This window comes from Schistocerca serialis, chromosome 11 (assembly GCF_023864345.2).
Source record: "Schistocerca serialis cubense isolate TAMUIC-IGC-003099 chromosome 11, iqSchSeri2.2, whole genome shotgun sequence".
NCBI classification, from domain to species: Eukaryota; Metazoa; Arthropoda; class Insecta; order Orthoptera; family Acrididae; genus Schistocerca; species Schistocerca serialis.
The window spans coordinates 142,589,119-142,616,168 of NC_064648.1; the positions used below are offsets into that span (position 1 = coordinate 142,589,119).

General features: G+C 43.7%; 2 protein-coding genes across 2 annotated transcripts in view; both read left to right on the plus strand.

Annotated features, from left to right (window-relative positions):
• Positions 1-27,050, plus strand: part of LOC126427277 (ankyrin-3-like) — a 619,134-nt gene that overhangs the window by 393,819 nt on the left and 198,265 nt on the right. The window lies entirely within an intron of this gene.
• The window catches only part of LOC126427279 (TD and POZ domain-containing protein 1-like), a 53,930-nt gene continuing 40,923 nt past the window's right edge, over positions 14,044-27,050 (plus strand). Inside the window, exon 1 of the mRNA XM_050089548.1 lies at positions 14,044-14,131. The gene's annotated coding sequence lies outside the window, so the exon portion shown is untranslated. The remainder of the gene's footprint in view (positions 14,132-27,050) is intronic.

A 27,050-nucleotide genomic window follows, 5' to 3' on the forward strand; every position in this document is an offset into this window, starting at 1 on the left:
TCCTAGTGTTGTAGCTATGCACTTCACTGTTATTTTTTAATTGACGTGGGTAATTAATGACAAATTTCGTAAGTGAATATATGTACTGTGAATATCCCGACTTCCTTAAATAAATGTCCTCAAGGTGATCTTTGGTGGGCTCAATCCGTTATTCTAATTACACGCTTTTGTGCAATGGATACTTTCTCTCTTAACGACGAATTCTCCAAAATGTGATGCCACATGTAAGAAGTGAATGAAAAGAGGCATAGTAGGCTAGTTTACCAATATGTTTCACCAAAATTTTCAATAACCTAAATAGCACAAGTAGCTGAACCTAACCATTTCAGCAAATTATGTATGTTTCTTCCAATTCAATTTCTTGTCAATGCAGACAACCAGAAATTGAATATTGTGCCTTAGCAACAGACTTTCGCTTATAATCTACACTCCTGGAAATTGAAATAAGAACACCGTGAATTCATTGTCCCAGGAAGGAGATACTTTATTGACACATTCCTGGGGTCAGATACATCACATGATCACACTGACAGAACCACAGGCACATAGACACAGGCAACAGAGCATGCACAATGTCGGCACTAGTACAGTGTATATCCACCTTTCGCAGCAATGCAGGCTGCTATTCTCCCATGGAGACGATCGTAGAGATGCTGGATGTAGTCCTGTGGAACGGCTTGCCATGCCATTTCCACCTGGCGCCTCAGTTGGACCAGCGTTCGTGCTGGACGTGCAGACCGCGTGAGACGACGCTTCATCCAGTCCCAAACATGCTCAATGGGGGACAGATCCGGAGATCTTGCTGGCCAGGGTAGTTGACTTACACCTTCTAGAGCACGTTGGGTGGCACGGGATACATACGGACGTGCATTGTCCTGTTGGAACAGCAAGTTCCCTTGCCGGTCTAGGAATGGTAGAACGATGGGTTCGATGACGGTTTGGATGTACCGTGCACTATTCAGTGTCCCCTCGACGATCACCAGTGGTGTACGGCCAGTGTAGGAGATCGCTCCCCACACCATGATGCCGGGTGTTGGCCCTGTGTGCCTCGGTCGTATGCAGTCCTGATTGTGGCGCTCACCTGCACGGCGCCAAACACGCATACGACCATCATTGGCACCAAGGCAGAAGCGACTCTTATCGCTGAAGACGACACGTCTCCATTCGTCCCTCCATTCACGCCTGTCGCGACACCACTGGAGGCGGGCTGCACGATGTTGGGGCGTGAGCGGAAGACGGCCTAACGGTGTGCGGGACCGTAGCCCAGCTTCATGGAGACGGTTGCGAATGGTCCTCGCCGATACCCCAGGAGCAACAGTGTCCCTAATTTGCTGGGAAGTGGCGGTGCGGTCCCCTACGGCACTGCGTAGGATCCTACGGTCTTGGTGTGCATCCGTGCGTCGCTGCGGTCCGGTCCCAGGTCGACGGGCACGTGCACCTTCCGCCGACCACTGGCGACAACATCGATGTACTGTGGAGACCTCACGCCCCACGTGTTGAGCAATTCGGCGGTACGTCCACCCGGCCTCCCGCATGCCCACTATACGCCCTCGCTCAAAGTCCGTCAACTGCACATACGGTTCACGTCCACGCTGTCGCGGCATGCTACCAGTGTTAAAGACTGCGATGGAGCTCCGTATGCCACGGCAAACTGGCTGACACTGACGGCGGCGGTGCACAAATGCTGCGCAGCTAGCGCCATTCGACGGCCAACACCGCGGTTCCTGGTGTGTCCGCTGTGCCGTGCGTGTGATCATTGCTTGTACAGCCCTCTCGCAGTGTCCGGAGCAAGTATGGTGGGTCTGACACACCGGTGTCAATGTGTTCTTTTTTCCATTTCCAGGAGTGTATATTTATCAATGGTGTTATGCCATTTACTGTACAGAATTGTGTAAGCTGTTTGTTCTCAAAATTTAGTGATTCCATTTGCAGAGAACCACTTACTAATTTTCTGAAATAAATTAGCCTATTTACAATTTCTGCAGCTGATTCTTGCTTGTCAGGTGTGATTACTTGTATCAATAGCAAAAAGAACTAGCTTTGCATCTTCATGAATATAGAGTGGCAAGTCATTAATATATATTCTGTACTGCTAATTTCAGCCTTCTGCATTCTTCGAGTTAAATGAGTCGAACCATATGTGCACCGTCCCACTCATACCACAATACTTCAGTTTATCTAGAATAATTTCATGATTTACACAATCAAAAGCCTTCGAGAGGGGACAAAATATCCCAATGGGTGATGTTTGGTTATTCAATGCATTTAATATTTAATCACTGAAAGCATATATAGGCCCATTGCATCTTCTTTTGAAAAGCCTTTCTGAAAACCAAATTGACATTTTGTTAGTACTTCATTTTTACAAATACGTGATGCTACTCATAAATACATTACTGTTCAAGAATTTTGATTAAAGCTGTCAGAAGTGAAATTGGGTGGTAGTTAGCATCAGACCTATCTCCTTTTTTTATGCAGTGGTTTAACAATAGCGGATTTGTCCATCTGGAAAAATTCCCTGTTGCATTGAGCTACTACATATGTGGCTGAGAATCCTTCTTATTTGTTGGGAACAAGCTTTAAGTTCTCTGTAGCAAAGCAAGAGGTCTAGGTTGGTTTGGAAGAAGATGGTATGGTTGAAAGACGAATAAGAGAATGAACGTGTACGCGAAATTGTACCGGCCATGACCTTCTTCTGTGCGGATGCACACACATTCCCTGAACTCTTACGGGACTCGGTAAGAAATCGACGAGTAGTGAGTGTGTTGGGGGTGGGACACTACGAACGTAGTGTGTGGTCATACAAGGTGAGAATGTGGGTCTCGCGGGAGGCGTGCGCGAGATAGGCCTGCAGTCGCGCTATCCTCTGTGCCCTCGGTGGCTCAGATGGATGGTGTCTGTCGTGTAAGCAGGAGATCCCGTGTTCTATTCCCGGTCAGGGCACACATTTTCACTTCTCCTCGTGATATATATCAACGCCTGTCATTAGCTGAAGGTATTAATCATTCTAATTTCGAAATAAAGGGTGGGGCTATGAATTCGTGTGTAGCATATACTTCATCATTAGAAGAAACCAGATGTAAACAAACACAAGCGTGATGATTGGTCAGCAGCCGTAGCTCTCTTAAACTGGTGGTGTTCCACTCTTGGAAGTAGGACCAACGTAAGTGTTCGATAGGTTATTACTATGTCAGTGTGGAAGAACCTTTGTCATTCTGACAAATTAACATCCATTAACTTCTATACTAATCGTACTTTACCTACGTAACTTTTATCTTAAAAATTGTGTACAGTCACATTCTCTAACCAGTACTTGTGCTCTGATGGTCTCGCTGTTCATACGTACCGCTAAAATGGACGACACTGCTTTGCGCTCCGTAGTGAAACGCAATTGCCGGAACACCGTTAATTTCGAGAAACAAGTTGTTAATGTTCTTCACAAGATTACAGACAAAATCAACTTTTGACTTTTCTCGGGTAGGTCTATGTATTAGAAGCAAGGGAGGTGTTGATTATAAGCATGGCGTGATCGATAGCGTCGTAGACTGACCACAGTGTGTGCCGGCGGGCGGTGGTTCTACACTCGATGTGGTGCATTATTTTGTTTTTGTTCGGTTTGAACACCTAAATCATTTAAATATGGGATTAATCAAATGTATGGTAATTAACTCATATGTCACAATCATTTTTAAGAAAAATGCACATCTTGTAGTTTACAATTACATATCACACGAAAATTTCTGGTTTTCATTGCAAGTATACATTCTTAGTTACAGATATATTATAAAAGATTGCAAAAGATGGTTGACGATAAAACATAACGTGATTAAATTTTTTGGAGAAAAATTAAAAAGTACTGTTTGAATATGCCCATTGTTTTGTATGACAGATGTGGTCTCACATGAGCCAGAGCGATAAATGTCGCAGAAAGATGGAAGACAATTTTGATGGCGTCGAGCACGCTGTACAAATGGATTATATTTAGAGTTGTGGTCGTAACACTACAGTCTGAACCCGACAGAATCGATATGGAGCAGAGTTAAGGGAATTGTCGCGAGGAATAACAAGACATTACGGTTTCAAACGTACTGCAACTAATGCGCGAAGCTTTGTGACACGTCGCTGCCTAACGATGGCGAACTGCAGAACAGCACGTCACGAACGAGGAGGAGGAAATGTGGACATTTTTGTGGCTTGGGGTTCTGTCTCTGATGACTCGTTATCAACGTAGTTGTACTGAAGTGTATTCAGCGGTGTCCGATGTGGAAGGAGTTCAGAGATTACCAGACAGCTGACTCCGATACCTTCAGTGGCTTAGTATTTTACTACATTGCGCTACTACAGTGCGCTTTCACGCCACACACAGCTCAAGTAGAAAAATTACCCTCGTTAGTCACGAATTTTCATCACTCCTGCTTTTAATTAAAATACTATGTTCGCTAATATAGATGGCATGTTATATTTTCGGTCCGGTCACCTGAGTAGAAAATCACCCGAGTTTTGCCATATATTATTTCCTTCTGTTTAAAAATTCACATCCAAAGCTGTATTGTCCTCTGCTCGTCTCTTTCTACGTGTGAACTGCCACTGCTCACACCAGTGCACGTTAGCTGGACCACTTGCCCGGCCAGCGCTGTCAAAGCTAAACGCGCCGGTAAAGCTGTTGTCCCGTATTACCGCACAAGTCGATACGCACAGCATAAAACGAAACCTCATCATCGTACTTGATTGCACTTGTGACCGCTTGGCTTCCGCTCCACCTGAAACTAAATCCAAAGAGGCTCCAGCAAAGGCGGAAGAGTACATAGTGTAATGTTTACATGAAGTTTAATGTGATCGACGGAGTATATTCCGATGTCCAGATTTGCAATACATTCAACGCACTTTGCCGCATATATCATGCCTTCCAAATTAAAATCTTAAAACTGCTAGGGCACAACCACGTACCGTAAAACAAGACTCCCCACCGAGTGTCTTAGCGATGCCACACACTGGCTTTGACCTGTGTCGTAGTTTCACGGGACTCTCTCTCTACTCCCAGTGCAGAGGCAGAACACAACACTGACGTTTGTTTCCCTCCCACATTGTTGCTTGGAAGGCGGGGTGTGCTGACACTTTTCTGCAGCTGAGACTGAAAGGGCAGTTTGTGATTTGGTGAAGTGTATGAATGTGCTGTGATGGAAACAAACTAAATAGTCCTTGTCACTACACGTATTTTACGCATACTGCGTTTTCGTGAGTGGTTTATCCGGCACCTTCGTCGTCGGTCAAAGATGTGCAGCGGTAGCAACAGGTGAGGCATTTTCTTATTCCTAGTGTGGACACATCTCGTAGAGTACTGGTCCGTATTTCCTTTCACGAAATTCGTGCAGCAAGATTAGTCATGTGGTGTTAAATGTGCATTCAGTCTGCGTCGGAAAACAATATCTTTACTATTCACTCTTTAGGTGTTTCTGATCACGTGATCTTCTGATGCAAACCTGTAAAGTGTTATACGGAACTCAGAATTCAAATGATGGTTCACTCGTCAGTATGCAAATGAAGACAGTAATAAATTTGTCATCGGGATGGAAATTTCATTTTTAGCTACGTAATGCATACGAAGTTGTACGGAGAATTTTCCCGTCATTTAGAAGTCAGCAACTTTTCTCATGACTTCAGTTGTGCCGTGTTGTGGTTGGTGGGAAACAGCAGTCGCAGTAGACGCCAGGTTACATTCAGTTTCCGCGAAGCGTACGTGGTGCATTTCGGAGTCATTATTTATTAAATTGCACACCACGAAACTCTGTGATACATTTTAGGGTACATAGGTATTGGAAAAGTGAAACGCCCTTCGCAAGTGTGCAGTCCAGGCATGCAGTACGAGCATTGGACAGCGTCTCCAGTACTTGGAGCTGGAACAACGGTTCTGCTCGCTTGGTCGGCTGTCTTCCTGTGAAGACAAACAAAGGAAATGGCGGAAGACCAGACTTTATGTGGGCCGTCAAGACTGGTTAAAAAAAAAAGAAACTTACCACACTGTTACCCCGTGAGTTGAAGACATTTGCACGTGACTGTTATAATTATTTATCCATAAAAAACGTAATCATTTGTCATGGCTGCTACTGGATAGGAGGTCCTAAATTCCGTATTATGAAACAGCACCGTTTCAAGCCAGCTCTACATGGAAGATTTTTTAAAACACGACACTTTCTTTCTGATGTGTTATCAGACGTCATATAAGGACGTATCGGCTGCTAAAGCCTTCATTACAGTCAGTTTACGGTGCGGGGGCTGATCTTCCAGCGGTTGATTGTGAGGCAGCGGTTGTAAGCGTTGAGTTACAGAGCAGAGGGTAGCTACGGAGGTGACTCGCGTCCTACCATCTCACCTTCACGTTTGTAAAGGTTCTGGGACTTCTTTATTAAGTTAATTGCAGTTAGTTCTTAGATATTAGACATTGTGTACATACAGTAGTTCCCTTTCTCTGGAGGCGTGCGTCTCAGGTCTGGGTTGTCATTGTCAATAATTTACAAATCTACATATTAAGTGTGAAACTCGCAAATGTGAATAAATATTCACACGTTGATCATCTGGAAAAGCAAATTGCCATTCAAAATAAAAAGCATAGAACTGAACGACACATTTGCCACAGAATAAAAAGGTAACGTAGTCTCAGCTATACATAAAATTTAGCCATATGTGAAGTGTACAAAAGACAATTTACGGGCTAGTTTTTCTAGGCCACTTCTTTCCCAGACAAAAATCTCCCATTAAAGGCTCTCTTCAACCACCTATATTACGCTTTTCTTGATTTTATTACACAAAATGCTACAGATAGTGGCGTGTTTTCGAGAGATGCTAGCTATGTTGAGGTTTCGAAAAGGCTTTACTTACTGGACACAAGGTAAGTGAGCTGATCGTTTACCTCACTTGTTAGAATGACTGCCCCTCCCCTTTTTTTCTGACTACGGACCAACTCCACACATCAGTTTTCAGATGTTTTAAAAATAAGTTTATTTTCTTGAGAAGCTTGAATGAGCAGGTTATTGGAATATGTGCTGGCTGGCTTAAGATTCTTTTTGCTTGTAAATCAGCAAGTGGTCTCACTTTTGGTGTTGATGAAGGCGTATTAGCAAGAGCAGTTGGCACAACTTTTTCAGTAAGTTTCGGAGCTAATTCTTGCCAACATCTCTCCCTTATCCACAGCCCGGTCCACATGAATGCAATACTTATGGCGTCAAAATAACGTCACGTTTGCAGAAACTCCTGTGAACTGTAAGTTGCCCTTAACACAGCTCCGAGATCACACCACAGCGCTACGGAAGACGAAATACACTACTGGCCATTAAAATTGCTACACCAAGAAGAAATGCAGATGATAAACGGTTATTCATTGGACACATATATTATACTAGAACTGATATGTGGTTATATTTTCACGCAATTGGGGTGCATAGATTCTGAGAAATCAGTACCCAGAACAACCACCTCTGGCCGTAATAACGGCATTGATACGCCTGGGCATTGCGTCAAACAGTGTTTGGATGGCGTGTACAGGTACAGCTGCCCATGCAGCTTCAACACGATACCACAGTTCATCAAGAGTAGTGAATGGCGTATTGTGACGAGCCAATTGCTCGGCCATCACTGACCAGACGTTTTGAATTGGTGAGAGATCTGGAGAATGTGTTGACCAGTGCAGCAGTCGAGCATTTTCTGTAAGCAGAAAGGCCCGTACAGGACCTGGAACATGCGGTAGTGCAGTATCATGCTGAAATGTAGGGTTTCACAGGGATCGAATGAAAGGTAGAGCCACGGGTCATAACACATCTGAAATTTAACGTCTACTGTTCAAAGTGCCGTCAATGCGAACACGTGGTGACCGAGACGTGCAACCGATGGCGCACCATACCATCACGCGGTGTGATACGCCAGTATGGTGATGACGAATACACGCTTCCAATGTGCGTTCACCGCGATGTCGCCAAACACGGATGCGACCATCATGATGCTGTAAACAGAACCTGGATTCATCCGAAAAAATGTTTTGCCATTCGTGCACCCAGGTTCGTCGTCGAGTACACCATCGCAAGCGCTCCTGTCTGTGATGCAGCATCAAGGGTAACCGCAGCCATTGTCTTAGAGCTCATAGTTCATGCTGCTGCAAACGTCGTCGAACTGTTCGTACAGATGGTTGTTGTCTTGCAGACGTCCCCATCGGTTGACTGAGGGATCGAGACGTGGCTACACGATCCGTTACAGCCATGCGGATAAGATGCCTGTCATCTCGACTGCCAGTGATAAGAGGCCGTTGGGATCCAGCACGGCGTTCCGTATTACCCTCCTGAACCCACCGACTCCATTTTCTGCTAACAGTCTTTGGATCTCGACCAACGCGAGCAGCAATGTCGCGATACGATAAACCGCAATCGCGATAGACTACAATCCGACCTTTATCATAGTCGGAAACGTGATGGTACGCATTTCTCTTCCTAACACGAGGCATCAGAACAACATTTCACCAGGCAACGCCGGTCAACTGCTGTTTGTGTATGAGAAATCGGTTGGAAACTTTCCTCATGTCAGCACGTTGTAGGTGTCGCCACCGGCGCCAACGTTGTGTGAATGCTCTGAAAAGCTAATCGTTTGCATATTACAGCATCTTCCTGTCGGTTAAATTTCGCGTCTGTAGCACGTCATCTTCGTGGTGTAGCATTTTTAATGGCCAGTAGTGTATTAATAATAATAGTAACCTCAGAGTTTTTCAGATGATCCAGTTATCTGTAATGTACTGTCTGCAAGAAGCTGCATAAATATTCAGTCAGATCTTGATAAGAATTCAGAGCGGTGAAAAAACGGCAACTTGATTTATATGTTCATAAATGTAAAACTGTGCCTCCAGAAAACTAAAAAGTAATATTCTACGACTATATCATGGAGTCACTGTTGGAGTTGGCCGACACATAAAAAGTACCTGGTATGAGAAGGAATGAAGACATACGCTTAGTTGTAGGTAAAGCAGGTGACAGACTGCAGTTTACTGGTGGAGAGCGGTCAGCCTACAAAGGACTTTGCTTACAAACCACTCGTACCACCGGTTCTAGAATATTGCTCAAGTGTGTGGGACCCGCACCGGATACGACTAACTAGGGATACTGAACGTATACAGAGAAGGGCAGCACGAATTGTCATGGATTTGTTTGACCCGTAGGAGTGTAACGGAAGTACGCAAGGAACTGAACTTCCAGACTCAGACAGACCCAAACTATCCCGAGAAAGTCTATTAACAAAGTTTCAAGAACTGCCTTTAGATGGTAATGCTAGAAATATACTTACAACCCTCTACGTACCGCTCACATAGGGATCGTGAGGATAAGATTACAGTAAGTACTAAGCGTACAGAGGCATTCATTCTTCCCGCGCTCCATACGTGAATGTAACAGGAACAAACCCTGACAACTGGTACTGTGGGACGCACTCTCTGCCACGGTCGTTTGTAGAGCATGTAGATGTATATGTAGATGCAAATGTAGAAGATGCTGTTTAGCATCGTATTATCACTGCGTCTTCCGTAGTTTCGGGCAATTCTCGTTCTCATTTTCTTTTCTTTTTTCATCGCAGTGCATCTTAGTTTTCGTTACATCACAGACGCAGGATTTCTGCTGCAGATTTCTTCTGCACTTTCTCGAGCCGGCCTATTCATCCACAGTTGTGCCTACTTGTACTTCGGTCGATTCCAAGTTGAGCTCCCATTTTCTCTTTCAAAATTACCGAATGCTGTTTCTAATTTCAGCTCGCAAGTACTGTGGATTCCTATAAAATTTTAATGATTCCAGTGTAAGTGGATTGCCTGTAGCTATTTGTTATGATTTGCCTAAGGCTTCTGTGCATGTACTGTATTTGCAACATCGAGCGTTTCCTTAACTGTACTTTCCAGTTCCAAAACTCCTGCTGTTTATTCCCTCCAAAGTGTCTCGATAATGTCCGTACTTGGCTTACATACAGGGTGACGCACGAAATGTGTTACCATTTTGTTTTTGAATATAAACTTTATTGTCAATACAATCTGAAAGGAACATATACTACAATGAGGAGCCGTCCATGGAGATTTGTTCTAACTGAGCACATGCTCAATATGTCCGCCATTGGGGAGCCAATTTTGTCCGTCATTGAAGCGAGCTGGAAGCCTGAGTGAAACGATCTGTACGTCGAAATGCTCGTGTAAAAACTCATAGTCCAGACCTCAATCCATGTGACTTTCTTTTTTGGGGGTATCTAAAGGAAAAAATTTCCCCGAAACGTCCACTTGATTTAATGGAGCTCAGAAAACTTGTTTTTCAAGCTTGCACTGAAATTGCGGAAGACATGTGCCGTAGGTAATCACTAACTTCAGTATTCGTTTGAAGGAAGGTGGGAAACGAACTGGCGGACATATTCAGTATGCGCTGAGTTAGAACAAGTCTCCATGGGCGGCTCTTCATTGTAGTATATGTTCCTTTCAGATCGTATTGACAAAGTTCATATTCAAAAACAAAATGGTAACACATTTCGTGCGCCACCCTGTATGTTGCCAGTGAACATGGGCATTCGTTTTAGTAGATTAAAGAATTCCCTATGATCACCATCAGTCACATTCCCCATGCTCCTGTTCTAGCCACCTGACAACCAGCCTTTCCCGCTCACTCTTTTCTGTTCTACTTCTATCCCACTTAACCTGTTTCCTGCCTCTCCAAGTGCCGCGAGGTTTGAGGCGCCGTGTCACGGATTGCGCGGTCCCTCCCGCCGGAGGTTCGAATCCTCCCACGGGCATGTGTGTGTGTGTGTGTGTTGTTCTTAGCATAAGTTAGTTTACATTAGTTTAAGTAGTGTGTAAGTCTAGAGACCGATGACCTTAGCTTCTTCAAATTGCGCAGTGTCGTCCTTGATTTTAAGTTCTGAACGTTTCTTCCATATCATCATCAATTTCTGAGCTCAGTGATTCTACTGTAGTCGTTAAGGTGCCATATTCGGCAACTAAATCTCAGTTCAGCTCCTCCTTTGACGCCAGCAAGTCTGCAGTCTGCCTTTAACTCTTCGCTGTGTGCTTATTCTTTTTATCAGCGTGGCCAAATTGGCCAATCATGTTCTGCTCAGAGCTACATGCTCTGCTGCCCTCTGTTCACTTATCGTTCCTTCAGCCTCGCCCGCACTCACACTTAGTAAGTTGTGCACTCGACCTGAAACACTGCTAGCTGTGACTGGAACAGGCTGTGCACGTCCTAAATCTAAACATCTCCGCTGCACCACTGAAGTCTGGCTCACTCATTTCTCTCGCATCGGAGGAACCTACTGTTTCATTTTGCACATTTTCGTGGCTAAAATTGGGGAGAATCTATCTCCTACACGTCTCTGTACCTTCGCAGTCTCTTTTTTTGGCATTTCGCATACTGACTCCTCACCACCTTTTTTTCTTTTCTCCTCGTACTGCTTTTGGAGCGACTAACGTAACTATTTTCGAATAACGCAAATGAAAATCTTATACAGAAAAAACACTACCTGAAACACACTTAAATAACATGCTGAATTTTTATTAAGTTCATCACACTGGCTAAACAAGAGTATTCATCACAAGCAACCTGATAGAATGAAAATGAGCTTCACACGCAATTCCCAGCGCAAAATCATTGTCACACCGAGGATTAATTACATTTAAAAAACTCCCCAATGAAAAGGATTACGACGAAGAGCTCCCAAAGTACCATAAACACACTTCACACAAAATTCAAAACAGGCATCAAAGACGACACTGTTTCATAAAGCAAGCAACAACGCTGATCAACCACAATGAAGTAATTGAGAGAGATCTGTAGAAAATAAAATTTACATGTTAGTACACCCTAACAATGTCACAGCATCGACATAAGATCCCTGGGGTGACCGAAATCCTGTGCAAAAGGGTCTCGCCATTATGAAGGCTACCTGTTCTCCGCAAAATTCAGATTTAATGGCAAAGTCGGTGTTCCGAATGAAACCTGTTCCTGACCTCAAATACCAACAGCCACCAGGCAAAGAGAGGTTATTTTCGTTTTCGTTTCATTGAGCACGCACCACACACACAAACTTAGATTGTGGCTGAAATTCGTTCAAGTACTGGAAAAATAGCAGGGAAAACCACAACCTGTCAGGCTGTTGTATGAGCTAAGGAATGAACTATCCTCGTACTGGATACACAAGACAACATATTACAATTTTATTGATTGATCGTTATTAAGGGAAGATAAGAACTGAATGATTTGAGGGAGCTTGACTAGGAAGCAGAGTGGCCCTATGAGGTGGTATGTAAAGAGCCACTCGACATTTATGTCTGAATTAAAACACACGAAAATATTAAATGGTGCTTAAACTTCGACAAATGGTACGTCTCTCTCGAATGCAGCCTCCAAATGCGGAACCCAATCTGCTAAATATGGGGTAGGATTTACTTGATGCAGACACTGACCATCCATACATTATATAGTTTTGAAGAATGCTTGCTTATTCTGCTTTTAAGTACACTGGGACAGAGAGCAACTACTTTCGGCAGTCAACTTCTGAGGACAAAGGCCCATTGCAAGAATTCACTATAAATCCAATAATTAGACAGTACAGTTACTGAATAAGAGCAACTCTACTCTGTACTTGACAAAGAATTTTAAGTTCGGTTTTGGCCTCTAATATGAGACACACTAACACCTGTGGGGAATGAAGTGGTTCTAGCACTACACATTCCACCCTCCAAAGGGACTTCACAGTTGAAAATATTCTTTCCACAACAATATTTGTCTGGTACAGCAGGAGCAAAACTCACAAGCGTGTCTATATTTTTACATGAAGTACCTGTACTTTTAAGTGTGTGGAATATATCGCACAGTCTCTTAACTGTTTCCAAGTTAGCTTTTTCCAATTCCTCAAGTTTCTGGGATACAATGTTGTTCACGCATCCTATCTCGTCTGAAATGTTGCACATGAGTCTACTGCCTTAAGAAATATCAGAAAATTTAAAAGTTCAGCCCAAGAAACAGTTTTTTTTTTTTTTTTTTTTTTTGTGTTCTCCAATGAAATATCGAGGTTGAAGTGGAGAACTCTACTTTTCCAAACAAGTCACAAAAGTGTCGAAGTGTCTTAGAATTGGTAAAAGGCTCGTATTTTGACAGGGTGAAAGTACCTTCCTTTTCCAAGTTAATTAAAATGGTATTGATTATTTCTTGAAGCAAGCTGAAACCGTGGTTATTTCCTACTTTTGGATTGAATTTAAAAACATTTTCAATGGGCATTGTGTGAAATGAAGCCAAAGAAGTGACTGTTGGTTTTCGAAAATTTGTTTCAGCAACGTGGGACACCTATTCTGAGATAGAAAACAAGATTTCAAAGGTTCAATAACTTTCGTAACTCCTGGCAACAATGACAACCATCTAGTTTTAAAACTACCTAGAACTTTGCCGTATCCGGTATCAACGAAATCACAGAATGATTTCAGTTGGTCCACACGTTGAGGGTAAATGTGTGTCGTGCTCAGTGTAACTTGAAGTTAAAGTAGTACGTGAGCCCAGGCACCGACGATATCAGCATTGATATCCCTGTAACGTTCTTTAACGAAAACTTGTCACATTCGTCCGTCATTTCTGGAGTAGCAAATGATCGATACGAATCGCGAAGCTCGCTCGTAAGTCACTGGCACTCAGCACGATGACGGAAGATGTTGTGTTCACACCTCTCCTCATCCCGTGACCAACATGCAGCGTCTTTGTTCCATCTTTGCGTTCACCAAAAGCGGTACTGGGGAATCGGTTGACGAAATCCGGTTTTTGGGGCGCCAGGCGAAGGGTGTGTGTGTTGGCAGCTGTATAGCGCGGTTCGAGATAACAGACTGTGGCGTGGATGGGACGCAGGCGGTCCGGCAGTGCCGACACAGACGTAGACGCCCTGCTGCAGCCGTTCCCTCGCCTGCCGCGCGAGCTGGCAACGCCGCCCCGTGACGTCAGCGCTGAGGGGGGGGGGGGGGGGGGGCAGCCGGCTGTCTGTGCGGTCCAGTTGTGACGCAGCAGCCTGGAGGGAAGCAGTGTGCCACGTTGTCCTGCCTGCCCAGACAGAGCTTGTGTATCTTGTGTCTGCACGGGAATACCTCAGAAAGGTAAGGCAGGAATTTATGGGAGCGGCGGATGTTCTGCACGCTTTTGTGTGGTTTTTGTCGCGTAACTCACTTACTGCTCTTGTCGAATACTTGTCTTAATTTGAAAAATTACGACCGCTACGAACAAAGGGGTGGCTAACAGTGTGTTAAATTACCGTCTTGAGTGTTCAGTACTTTATAGGTCGTTACTTGTGATATTGCTCCAGTCTGTGAAAACTTGAGCGAGAATAACGTGGAACGCATGGAAAATAACGCAACATTCAGTCGGCTAGTGTTTCGATGTGCCAGTGTAGATTTCCACGGAATTCACGTACAACAGGCATTTAAAATGAAAACCTCGCGTTCTTGATTATGTTCGTAGGACGCAAGTTTACGAAAACCATCAAACGGAGAACTTTGGAGTAAGCGAGTTTCAGTGCGACAAGGCGTGTAGCGGCTTGCAGGCGTGGCAGAAATTTGTTTTTTAATGTTTCGCGTAATGTGGCCGAATTCAGACATCTAAAATGTTGTCGTGATGTACTCATTCAGAGGTATAATCTTAAATTGCGGTTGTCACACAGTAAGAGGAGTACCGAAGTTGGAAACATTGCGCGTCGCGAGGTAACGTGACTAAGGGCGCTGAAATACGCGGACGTTAGTCAGGCAGTATTTCAGAATGAGGGCCGTTACCGACTTCCAAGAAACTGCACGCAAGACTACGAGAACTGAAGAGACTTTTCCGCTACCCCCCGGCGACGTTGTACCTGTTCATGGAGTCAACTTAGACATCAGACGTATCGTTGTAATTTATCAGTACCTACCTATTTGCGACGCAGTTTGCAGACAGTATCCCCACACCCCTTAGGGTATCTGCAAAAATTACGTCGTCGTACGGCCCACACTTCAGCAGACATGACGTGTCAAAAATTTAGACGCGCGATAAACGGGCTTTTCTTTAAAAAGGAGCGCAAATTACGCAGACTGTGTTTACCCAGTATTTCAGAATGAGCACTTGCTTTCGAACACACGTTAAGAACAATTTCAAACCGTTTGTAAACTTTATCTCGGTTACATGCTTAACGTCAGATGGGGTCGACAGAAGCGTCCAATCCCACGCGTCGGCTTTGACCCGTGACGTAAGGGTGTTGTCGTATGTGACGTCATCACGGCGCGGAGTTTGGTTTGAGTGTGGCTGTGTCCAGTTCTGTTTTATCTTATTTTATTTACTTTTCTGATCTGTTCGTTCTATCCCGTGAGATTAAAAAAAAAAAAAAAAACACTAATCAGCTACTGAAGCATCTTTATCTTCTATGGGTTGCAGGGGTTCCGACCCCTGGGGAGGTGGGTGGGTATTCATGGATGGCTGTCTTCACTTACGCGTTGTAGCTACGCAAGGCGTCTAAATTTGTTTATATTTAGTTTGCCCCCCACCCAAAACACCCCATTTCCCGCGCTTGTCCCGTTAGTGTCATTAGGCTACTTGTGGAAAGTGTGTGTGTTTGTTTTTGTTTCCGCCATATTTGTGACGTCATGGGTCAAAGCAGACGGGCGGGATCGGACGCTTCCGTGTTTCCGTCAGATGTTACACACGTAAACTCGTCTGCAAAGTAATGAGACGTCGGAAGCTGTTTCGTGCGTGGGCGTTGCGGATCCTGAAATCCGTTCGCGAATCACAACTCGTGGCGTGACGCCGACACGCTTGTGGCGATGAGACGCAGCACTCGCCTTCATTTGCGTATTTTCACAATTTTCTGGAATTAAGGTTATGGTCAACGAGCAATCTGTAGCTTTCCCCAACACCCTCATTACAAACAGGCGACCATCTGCGTAGTAGTTGGCGAATTCTTGAGAATTTATCGTAATGTTTGTACTTCACGAAATAAACGTTTCGTATTTTTTATCGCTCTGTCACGTCTCCTCGTTTGTGATTTGCTGATGAAATTTTTTAGCGCTCTGCAACGCTGCATCGCTTTGTTGGGCTGTTCTCGTGTTACTATTTGTCTGATGAGAGAGCCCGGTGTGTCGACAAAGCAACGCGTCAGCGATCTGAGAGAGGCGCGCCGTGTTCTGTGCGGCCTGCGCTTCAGTCGTGTATTATGTGAGGGAGGAATGAATGTCGGTGATTCTGACGCCGTCATTTACCAGCTTCTTTATTTCACGTTCATATTACACGATTAAAGTGCAGTGTAGATTTCTATGTGCAGGCACTAATGGCGGGAGAACCTAGATTTAATTTGTGCCATTTCCAGTGCAACAGTTGCGAGAGTCGAGGTAGACTTGTTGTTAGTTTCCATCAGAGGGCTGAATCACGTCAAAATAATATTTGTGGGGGCATTTGCTAATTATGTTTGACAGAAACCTACAGTAAACATTATTTCGTTTAGCCAGATACTGTTACAGAAGAAAGCCCGTTATTGATGGTAAGTCACCCGTCCTGAAAAGTTCAGAAATGTCGTGTATCAGGTAGACTGCACATCGTCGTAAAACGCAAATTTGAATACCAAAACCATAAAATTGACAGTTTTATCTTAGGAAACGGGTAGATCAACACGACGACTGTTCAGTGTGCTCCCCTCATCACTGCCAGCAAAGAACGCGTGACGTCACGAAAAGTGACTGTCGTCACACGTGAGGGACAGGATGATTTGATAAAAGTTGCGCGAATTTTATGTATAATAAGTAACCGGAATCGGTGCTGTAAATGCCCTTCACTTTCGTGACGTGGAACTATGTGTGGTGGTTTTCGTATTTATACTCGCCTATCACAAAATATACAACGCAATTGATGCACACCGTATTAAAGACCTGTTCAAAACGTGCCCCGTGTAGCGAGATTAGTTGTGCTGAATTGTCGGAAACTGACGTTGACGGATGAACAGTAGCTGCAGTCAAAACAGTTTAATAAAAAGGCCGCCATTTAATCGCGAATGTGTGGAATCCCCGTTTTGAGTCACACATCGACTGCCCATAATAAGGTAGCCAGATCACTCGTGACTGACGAGTGCGTACAATGTTTCCGGGTGCTTTCAATTCATTAGGTGTTCTGTCCACCAGCAAAATGTGATAGCTGCATAAAATTTCTCACTGTGGTGTCTCACATGATACTTATGCCGGCAGTAAACGTGACTCAACGTGGAGACGGTGGCGAGGTGTCGCCCTGACACGTGGCTGAGGGTAGCCCTGCGTGCAGGAGGAACCGTGCTGTACCGGTGTGCGGACGTTCGCCACGATTTTAGCTGCTCCGAAGGGTTGGGTCCCTTGTCTCCCCCTCCCCCTCCTCCTCACCCGCCGCGTAGTAAAGCTACTTACTGAGCCTTTCCGCTGATTTACTAAAAATAGGACCAGAATCTCTTTGGAGTTTCCGCCACATTTCTAGAGATACTTTCGTTGTGGAAACTATTAAATGCATCTTGCATTGAAATTCGCACCAAATTTCGAGCCTCAGTAAAACTTCACCAATCTTGGAGATTTTGCGTTCGTCTAAATTATGCTTGCCTTTTTCGGTGCTCCGGCGGCAGCTTTCTGTCGTGTTTTGTGTACCATGGGGTATCAGTTCCGTCTCTTATTAATGTATTTGGTACGAATCTCTCTAGTGCTGTTGATAACATTTCTTTGAACTTTAAGCCTCATATGGTCTTAACTTACATAGTTTGCAAGGATTGGAGAGTCTCTCTTAGAAAGAAGTCTACCGAATTTTTAGCAGCTTCTATAAATAGATATATTTCTCGTTTAGTTTTGGTGAATTTCTTTTTTACGGAATTGAGCCTCGCTACGACTGTGTGTTCACTAATCCCTGTATCCGTCGTGATGCTCAGGATTATTTGTGGCTAAGAGGTCAAGTGTGTTTTCGTAACCATTTCCAATGTGAATGGTCTCGTGAACTAATTGTTCAAAATAATTTAAAGAGACCATTTCGAACAATTACAGAAGTTGTTTTGTATAGGGTCTGAAAATGAACTTTTGACAACATATGGAAGGTAGATTGAAGTCGCTACCAACTATAATTGTATGAGTAGCGTACCTATTTGTGATGAGGCTCAAGTTCTCTTTGAACTGTCCAGCAACTGTTCCATATGAGTCCGGGGGTCGGCAAAAGGAGCCAGTTATTACTTTATTCAGGTAGTCGAATATAACCTCTGCCCACACTGTCACAGGAACTATCTGCTTCAATGTAACTTGTGAGTTGGAACAGGCATTACATTATTTTTCCTTACGTTGTGCTTCTTGTTTCTGTTGTAGTGCAGATCATTACAATTACGGTTTTTCCCTCCAAAACCTAGGATGTTTTGTCTCTGACTGTAAATACCAGAGCTAAACAATGTAGAACAACAACGTTATAAGCATAGCATTCTGTATTACTACAGTTCCTTATCTCTAACATTTTAAAAATGTACGTAGACTTTAGATGACATGTCAGTCATAGACGTTCTTATCTCTATTTAGTAGCGTATTTTCAGTCATGTTTTGAACTTTGTCCCGCTACACTTTATTAACTAATGTTTCGCCGCAAGAGATATCGGATTTTAGAGAGTAAATTAATATGGAGTATGTCGTTCTTTTCAAACGTTCACATACCTATTTCTTCTTTCCTTATTGTCTTTTGGGCATGCAGTTTTAGTAATTAAAGTAGGCACAAATGCAGCGATCAAAAAGAAATGATTAGCGTACATTCGCACTCTTTTACATCTTTCCGTCCTTGTTGTTCCCTTGGATGGACTGTCTCTATCTCACTATCTGACTTAATCGTCGGTATTGCTTTCGTTTCCCAAAAGTTATAAATGTTTCGATTTCGGAGAAGAAGCTCTGTATTTCCCCAAGATGTCGATGAAGGAGGTCCCTTATGTACTGGTTGTATTGAGTAAGATGTGGAGACAGCGGTTCGAAAGCGGACAGAAGTAGTACGAGGAAGGGCGTCCCTAACCTGAGAGATCGCTAGTCAAGCTAGTCAAGTGTTGCAAATGTCCAGCGTGGCAAATGTCCGTCATTCGCTGTACCACTGTGTGCTTGTAGTCTCAAGTTGAGCCACTCGCAGAGGTCCATCGTGGGCTGTGACTGCTGTATGGCAGCGAAACTTGGTATGCTAATGCGCCCTTGCGGAACCGATTTACACCCGAAAGAAATGTTCGCATATCTAATGCATTGGGAACGGAGTGTGGACAGGAAGGGACAAACAAGTGAGAAAGGCAGAATGTCGATATTATTAACCGCCAGTTGCAGAACTTGTTCAGTGTGAGCACCGGAGACTTCCGCGAGGTGTTGCACAGTGACAGATTCGCACCTGGTATTGGAATTGATTTCCTCCGGCGCCAACTGGTTTCGCGTTAACGCTTTAGCATGTCTACAGTATTTCGCTGCCTTACCATACTCAGACCACAGTGGACTTGGGTCAGTAGCTGCATTTTACTTACAAGCACCCGGTACTTGAATGTCTCAGACGGAGAAAAAAACGGTTCGTGAAAATTTCGCTGTCGCCTTGGTGGCCCATGTGGTCATAAACCATTTAGTAGTTCATCAGTGAAAAAATCTGCAGTTTTCTCAGACTTCTTCGTGTGTTTCACTTTCCTCAAAGCATCAAGGCTCTGCAAGTACCCGTATTTCCAGTACAGGCGGCTGCCTAAACTGGAGCAGCTCGCAGCTGCTGATAGCGGCCGTCGACATTGACCCGTGGCGTAATGGTGTGCTGCGTGACGTCACACACACACACTCACAGATACAACAGAACGCGTGGCTGCTATATTATTTTCTGTAAAGTGTTGTGGTGGAATAGTGATCCGTTGCTTGGCCAGAGTTCTGGTACAGGTTGTCAGGTTACAGTGTGGTTGTCAGTCAGCGGAGCCAAAGAAATGGAATGTTACAGTAACAATTTTTGTGTGGCACGTATTTCACGCATGTTAGCTTTCGAAGAGTGTTCTATGTCCGTTTTGGTGATGCACAGTTGGAATCGGCAGGTTCAGTGCTGGGCACCGCTTGTCCCTAGTGTGGGGGCAGGTTTACACCTGTGCAGCCGGCCGGCCAGCCGACACGTGAGCACGGCGCCCCGCGGCAGCCAACACTCTCCGGACGAGTACAGACCGCGCTCTCCCGTCCACGGTGTTTTTTGTCTGTTTTTCGTACTGCGTCTCACTGTTACGTTCCTGTGTTTCGCGCCCTTTCAAATTTTCGCAAGCCCATTGGCCGAGTGGTCTAAAAAGAAACAAAATGGCTCTGAAGATCATCGTGCATACATACGTGTGACGCGAGTTCCCGGTAACATCCATTATGGCCTCTATTTTGTGTAATCAGTGATCGAGTGGCCTTCTGCTAATATTTCAAGTTCATTTGAGTCAGCCACAGTGCAATGAAACCCTATTTTAATCGCTAGATTTTCGAAAATAAACATTAAGAGAAACAGGGCTGTAGTACAATTATAAACATTATGACTAAAGTATAGGAGACAACCGCAATTACGACACACACAGTTTAATTACACAAACCCGTGACCAGTTTCAGATTTTCAAACATCCATTAAGTGCTTCTGCAAGCTGATCAGTACTTGCGTTAACCGCCTACGGCCAATCCAGCGATGCGAAATTTCGTCGTTTAGGTAGCAACAAACATCGATGCTCCCTGAAGGAATGAGTAGTCGAAACAACCAAAACTGCAACATATCGAGATAAGATGTACCCGCCACAGTTGTCTCACAGTATTAAAACGGCCCATTCAGCTTCGCCTATTAACCCTCGGCGAATCTCCTTCATGCGTCGAAATCACGAGGTTTTTCAGTACTCCACTCGCTCACATTGCGGGGATAAACTTTTTCAGAAAAGTGTTAGTTGCTTTGTCGCTGAATATCAGCGTGGGGGCGAAATGTCCATCGTCAATTGATCCCTGCAATGTGGCGCAAATCTGAAGGCGCCGGCCGTAACAGTCCGCTTTTAATTGTTGTAAGGGATCCAGACGGTACGGTTTGGAGTGTAACCGCCGACGCACTGTCTTCCACACACTTTGCTGCGGTGTTCAGAGTTCGCGGCATTTGCGTGCTGTTGACTTGTGTGGACTGCGTACAAAAATCTCGTTCAGCCCCCCCCCCCCCCACCCCCACCCCCACCCCTTACGCGGTTTTTTGCAGCTGCCACATTTGGTGAAATACCTCGCATGTTCCAACACACGAAAAGTCTTGCCCTGTCGGCATTTTGGCAAGGCGCTGAATTCGTGATGGCATGCAATCATATTCGTACACTTAATACTTCGGAAAAATTCGAATTCTGGAAACGAGTGAATCGTTGATGGTAGCCCTCTGTTCCGCCTTTTACCCGTCGTCTTTAGTTTCTACACCAGTACGGTGCTGAGCAGCTCAACTCATGATCTCGATCCCCTTCCTCATTTTACACAAGGCCAAGAAGTCTTTAAATTCTTAGTCAGTCTGGTTGACAACATTGCATTTACGAATTACTTCAATAACGTACGTAATATCTGTACACGTAAATGTGCCTCCAAGAACACGTGCGAAATGTTAACCATCAAAGTACTTCCGTGCCCTTACAATTAATCACTGCTGCGCCTAATTTTAATTCACAGAATCTGGTACTTTCTGAACACGCTTGGTTACACTTCATGTGCTGACTTTAATCCCAGTACGTACACTGTGTACCTTAGTGTCGGGAATCTTTCCGTAAGCAATGAAAGATAATGTACGTAAATGAGTATATGCCTACTTCTATTGAACCCATATTACTCCTCTGTGGTACACAATTTAATTATGTACGTACATGTAACCGATGCAGTTCCGCGTGTAACTGACGTATACAAAGACGCGGTATCGTTAATACGTCGAGTGTAAGTGTTTGAATTCTAAAATTGGATGTAGAAGTTCGTTATGTGGAGATCCAAGTACGGAAAACCACTGCACAATGGCTTTATTCTCCTTTCAAAATAATGCTGAGAAATTTATACACAAGTGCTAACGCGTAAATACCTAGTGTATGGTGAGCTATCAGTGTTGCTGTTCATTAACTTGTAATTCACGCCCTACCTACCCTTAGTTCATTTATAGTATCACTGAAGCGTCGTTCCTTTCCCTACGTAAAACTGCGATTACAAGTTACAGTAGGTGAAGTAACGCCCTCTCTAAAGCACTGCAGGACTTTGGCTTGTCTCTGAGTTGCACAGCTGATACAATGAATTTTCGTTACCACTCACGAATAATTCCGTCTCTCGTTTATTTACGATTAAAATGCTCAATACTTGGGCAAATCTGCTGATAGCAAATATCGTTCTCCTTACTGTTTATCTAAATATGCCCCCGACCTTCCATGCCTTCTTTCTTTCGTCGTGTAAATTTTGCCAACTCCAAGGAAACAAGACGACCGGCAAGTCAGGGGTTTTTGTCTCCTTATCTGTCAGTTTCAAACAGCTGTTTCTCTTCTTTTTCTCTTACAGAAATTAGTATTGCGTATTTCTTTATACTTCCCGCGTGTACAAATTATTTCCTCTTTTTTACTTATTTACATAAAAATATGCAAATAATCGTTACCACATAGATGGACGTAAAACATGAAAATTATATCTATGGACGGTTAGTCTCTAAATTGGCTAAAAGAGAATTACTACCGTCTTTGTAGCCTCTTTTATGTAGGTGTTTTAAAAATATATTCATTACATGATGAACGGTGCAGTTTTTTATAAACTCACGCAAAGATTTATTAACGTGACTTTACTTGACCGAAATATTTCAGACAGGACTAAAGAAAACGATGGCGTCAACTCTTGACAGTTTTTGTGTAGTGATCCACAGTGAATATCCGCTGACAAACTTTGGGGTCACGTTATTCTGTTTACACTTGTTAATAAATGAAATGGCCATTCTAGTACTCGAAATTATGTAGGAAAATATTACAAATCGCCTACTTCCAAAAAGAAATTCATAGCTCAGATCCTCAATAACAGAATTGTGGTTGTGGAATTGCATACAAAGAAAGATTACTTAAACCAGAAAGCTTATTTGTTGTATCTTGAAATATTGATGCACTATTCGAAGTCTTCCAATTATCAAATAGATGATTTTTGGGCACAGGCCACTGATGTCATTGCCAAACAGAAAGAAGAATCGCTGCAAGGCATGCGAAAAAACTGTCAAATTTGTCCAAGGGTGTTACCAGAGGTAACCAACAAGGATGTTCCAATAATACAGGTTTCACACCCACGTTCTGTTGAACGTGTTATTAATAAAACTTCTATAATGTTTTCAACAGCTAAGACCCAGTTACTGTCCAAAGCGCTGAAATTCAATATCGCACCTGCGATTGAAGAACCACACGTGGTAGACAATTTCATAGTAGGCCTTAAATTAGGTTTGGAGTGTACCAAAACGCCAAAGAATGTTCAAACGCGGTTTGGCTAATCCTGTAAAATCTTAGAAAATGAATGATCTGTCGCTCAAAGCATTACGTTATAGAACCGTGAAAAGTATTAATCGTAAACTGGAGAACAATAGCGCCCTAATTACGAAAGCCGATAACGGAAACTCGTTAATTATAGCTTCCAAAGCGGAATACATAGATAAAACAGCCATTTTTCGATCAAAATGGCATTACTTCCATCGAATCAGTCTACTCAAGCGTTACATAAAGAGATAAGAACAGGTTTGCAGAACACTAATAAATTAATAGGAGTGTTTCTAAAGAAATGGCTCCTGAATATGAAACCGATCAAAATGGCATTACTTCCATCGAATCAGTCTACTCAAGCGTTACATAAAGAGATAAGAACAGGTTTGCAGAACACTAATAAATTAATAGGAGTGTTTCTAAAGAAATGGCTCCTGAATATGAAACCGAAGCCGCCCAGACTAACGAGTCAATTCAAAGTTCACAAAAACTTCCATCCGATACGTCCTATCGTGGTCAGTGCAAATAGTACGTACCACAAGCTGGCTATCTGTTTACATTACAAAATTAAGGACAACTTCGCTTTCCAGAAAAATTACTTCCAGAAACTCTGTCGAATGGTAAATAAACTGAATAATGTAATCTGCCATGCCACATCCGAGCTGGCCACCTTTGAGGTTTCCAGCCTCCGCACCAACGTACCTGTAGATCGGACTTACACTTCCATAAGAAATTGTCAGATATTGAAATTGATGTGCTCATGAATCTCCCGCGCATTGTTTTGAAATACAATTACTTTTCTTTTAAAGAGAAAATATACTCACAACCGTACGGGTTAGCATTGGGTAGCCCTCTAGCAGGGATTCTTTCCGATATATTCATGGATACGATAGAATCTCAATTTTTTGTTAGTAATATATAGATGGCGGAGAAAATAAAGTTGTATGCCGAGATACATGGATGATATTCTCTTGGTAATTGACTCATCCCAAGAAGACATAGCTCAGATACTTGTACTGTTCAACGATCTCCACGAGAAAATTTTTGCTCTTGAAAACGAGTCACCCAGTATGACGTTCTAGATCTTAAGTTATCTATAGTCGATGATCACATAGAATGTGACATCTCCAGGAAGCATAAGTTTTCTGAGAATGTCATACCTGCCGACTCTGCACACCCGCTGGCGCATAAAATGGCACTTTTGCATTCTAGTATACATAGAGCGATATCCATTCCCCTATCCGCAGAAGCCTTGGAACACGAACTGGCAACCCTGGAAACAACAGCCCGAAATAATGGTTACGAGCTTGAAATGAAGAGACGGCTCTAAGACAGGAAAGTAGATAATAATGGGACTAAAAGTTCCACGTTAGGTTATCGTGCTGGAAGTCAGTCCCTTCATAGGTAAAGTTTCATATTAAATAGGGCGTCTTCTAAAGAACCAGGGGTTCCAGACAATTTTGCCTACTAATAGTAGGCTGCAGAAGAACCTGATTCACACTTTAAAAAAGCCTAAATTGTCATTATCCGGAGTTTACAAGATTGCATGTGACAATTGTCCGAAATTTTACATCGGCCAAACAGGAAGAGCCTTACTAAAGAGATACAAGGAGCCTATCCCTCCTAAAGTTGCGGATGGCAAGCGTGGTTCGACATTCGCTGAACACTTGGTGCAAACGGCTCACGCACCCAACCCTCCGAATAATACTCAGCTCTTGCATTGCGAAGTTCACGTACTACATGACAAAAAATAACCTTCTTAACGACCAGCTGCAGCTGCGAAACAAAAACTTTTTTGAAGGTGTTCAACCGTTATTCCATCCGCCATAATCGTAGGGAGTAATCAACATGTTTTAGCACTCCCGTTTTGCCGAATAGCTGGGATTATCCGGTATTTCAAACCCGTAGTTATCCCCATGCGGTCAAGTTCGATGTTTAGCTCAAATATGCTAGTTTGGCTTAAAATAGTAAACGCATTGGTCCCTTCACTTTTGACGTCCAACAAATTATTACAAATGTTAAGACAGTCGCTATATCTGTGCTCCTTACAGGACAACGTGTACGTCAATTTCGTTAGCCGCACGCGGTTATTCATAAAATTTTAAGTTCAGGAGTACACGTTGGTACGAGTGTCAACACACACTGTCGCGCATGCGCTCTCGAGGCTGTGGACAGTCCGTTGCTGCTGTACAGCGGTCGCGGAGTGGGGCCGTGGCTGTTTCCCGGGTAAGTTATTACAATGTGGCGACGTATTTCTGTAGTATAGTTTTTAGTTTCTGACGTTGACCAGTATGGACAAATCGTAGTTCCTTTTATTCTGAAGATGGTTGGGTTGTCCCAACTGAAACCTAGGTAAATTTAGGTAAATATTGCAACTGACGCTGTTGTTAATTTCAAATTAATATTTATGCAGTTGCTGACAGGGCCGCGAAATGTTGAAAATGTTGCAATAACCTCATCTCCTCTTTATTACTGCTCACACATAAGCAGCTTATTTTCTGGAGTTGGGCTATAAGAGCGTCGTTGGTGGCTGCTCCACGCGCCGTGCAGGGCGGCGTGAGGCGCACACAGATTGTCCCTACAGCTGAAAGCAGCGTCGTGCCGTATTCGCGGTGCGCACTAAAGGCTGCGAAGCTGCCGACACAGACTGCCGCATATCGGCGGCCATATTTGTCTGCACGACATGCAGCCCGTCTTGTTCTCTGGAATGCGTTAGCTTTTTTCACAAAAACGTGACACCTGGTTTTGGTAGATACATGCGGACATCAGTTTGAAGAGGTACGGGCACAGACAAATTTCGAAATTACCGATACCGGCTGTGTTTTACACATAAGGACGACGTCGTTTTGAGATCTCGTGATAACAGAAGACAGGAATGTGCTGCAGGAAACTCTCGTGCCGACGTCACTCGCTATTGCAGTTCGCTGATGAGCTCGGAATAGAAATGAAAGAAAACTACAGGTTCCCTTAGAAACGTCCTTCCGTGCAAGAAATACAACTGCGTCTTTGCAAAACAAAACGAAAGCTAATCCTACCGCTGATGAAGAAGAGAGCATACTTTTAAACTGGGCCAAGCCATAGATCCAGTCTCATGTGTACGCTGTGACAACAGTATTGTGGGAAATCGTAACCCATTAGTCTCCGTCAATGTACGATAATTCCAATTGTATATTCCCGTGTACCCAACGAGATTCTAAATCGAAATACAGTGATACGTAGTTCTGAAATAAATTCAACTCCATGTTTGCAATGTACGTGTTAATTTCATCTCCGGATCACACTTCAGTGCCCTTGAGAGATGCAGACACACTCTTCTCACGATTGCAGCTGTGGTAAACATTACCAAATGGTTTCGCATTCTACGAACCCGGATTGACGTGAGCTGTGGAAGTTTGTGCGGCATTCGGGTTAGAGTTCAGATCCGGCCCAAATTTTCGTGTTTCGCAAACAGCGGCGGTCAGTCCGGAATCGCGAAATTCTAATACAGTACCCAATAAATGTAAAACTGTTTCCCATCTACACGAACCTACCGTTACATATAGGGATATGTTTGTCAAGCCCTAACAACTTGTATA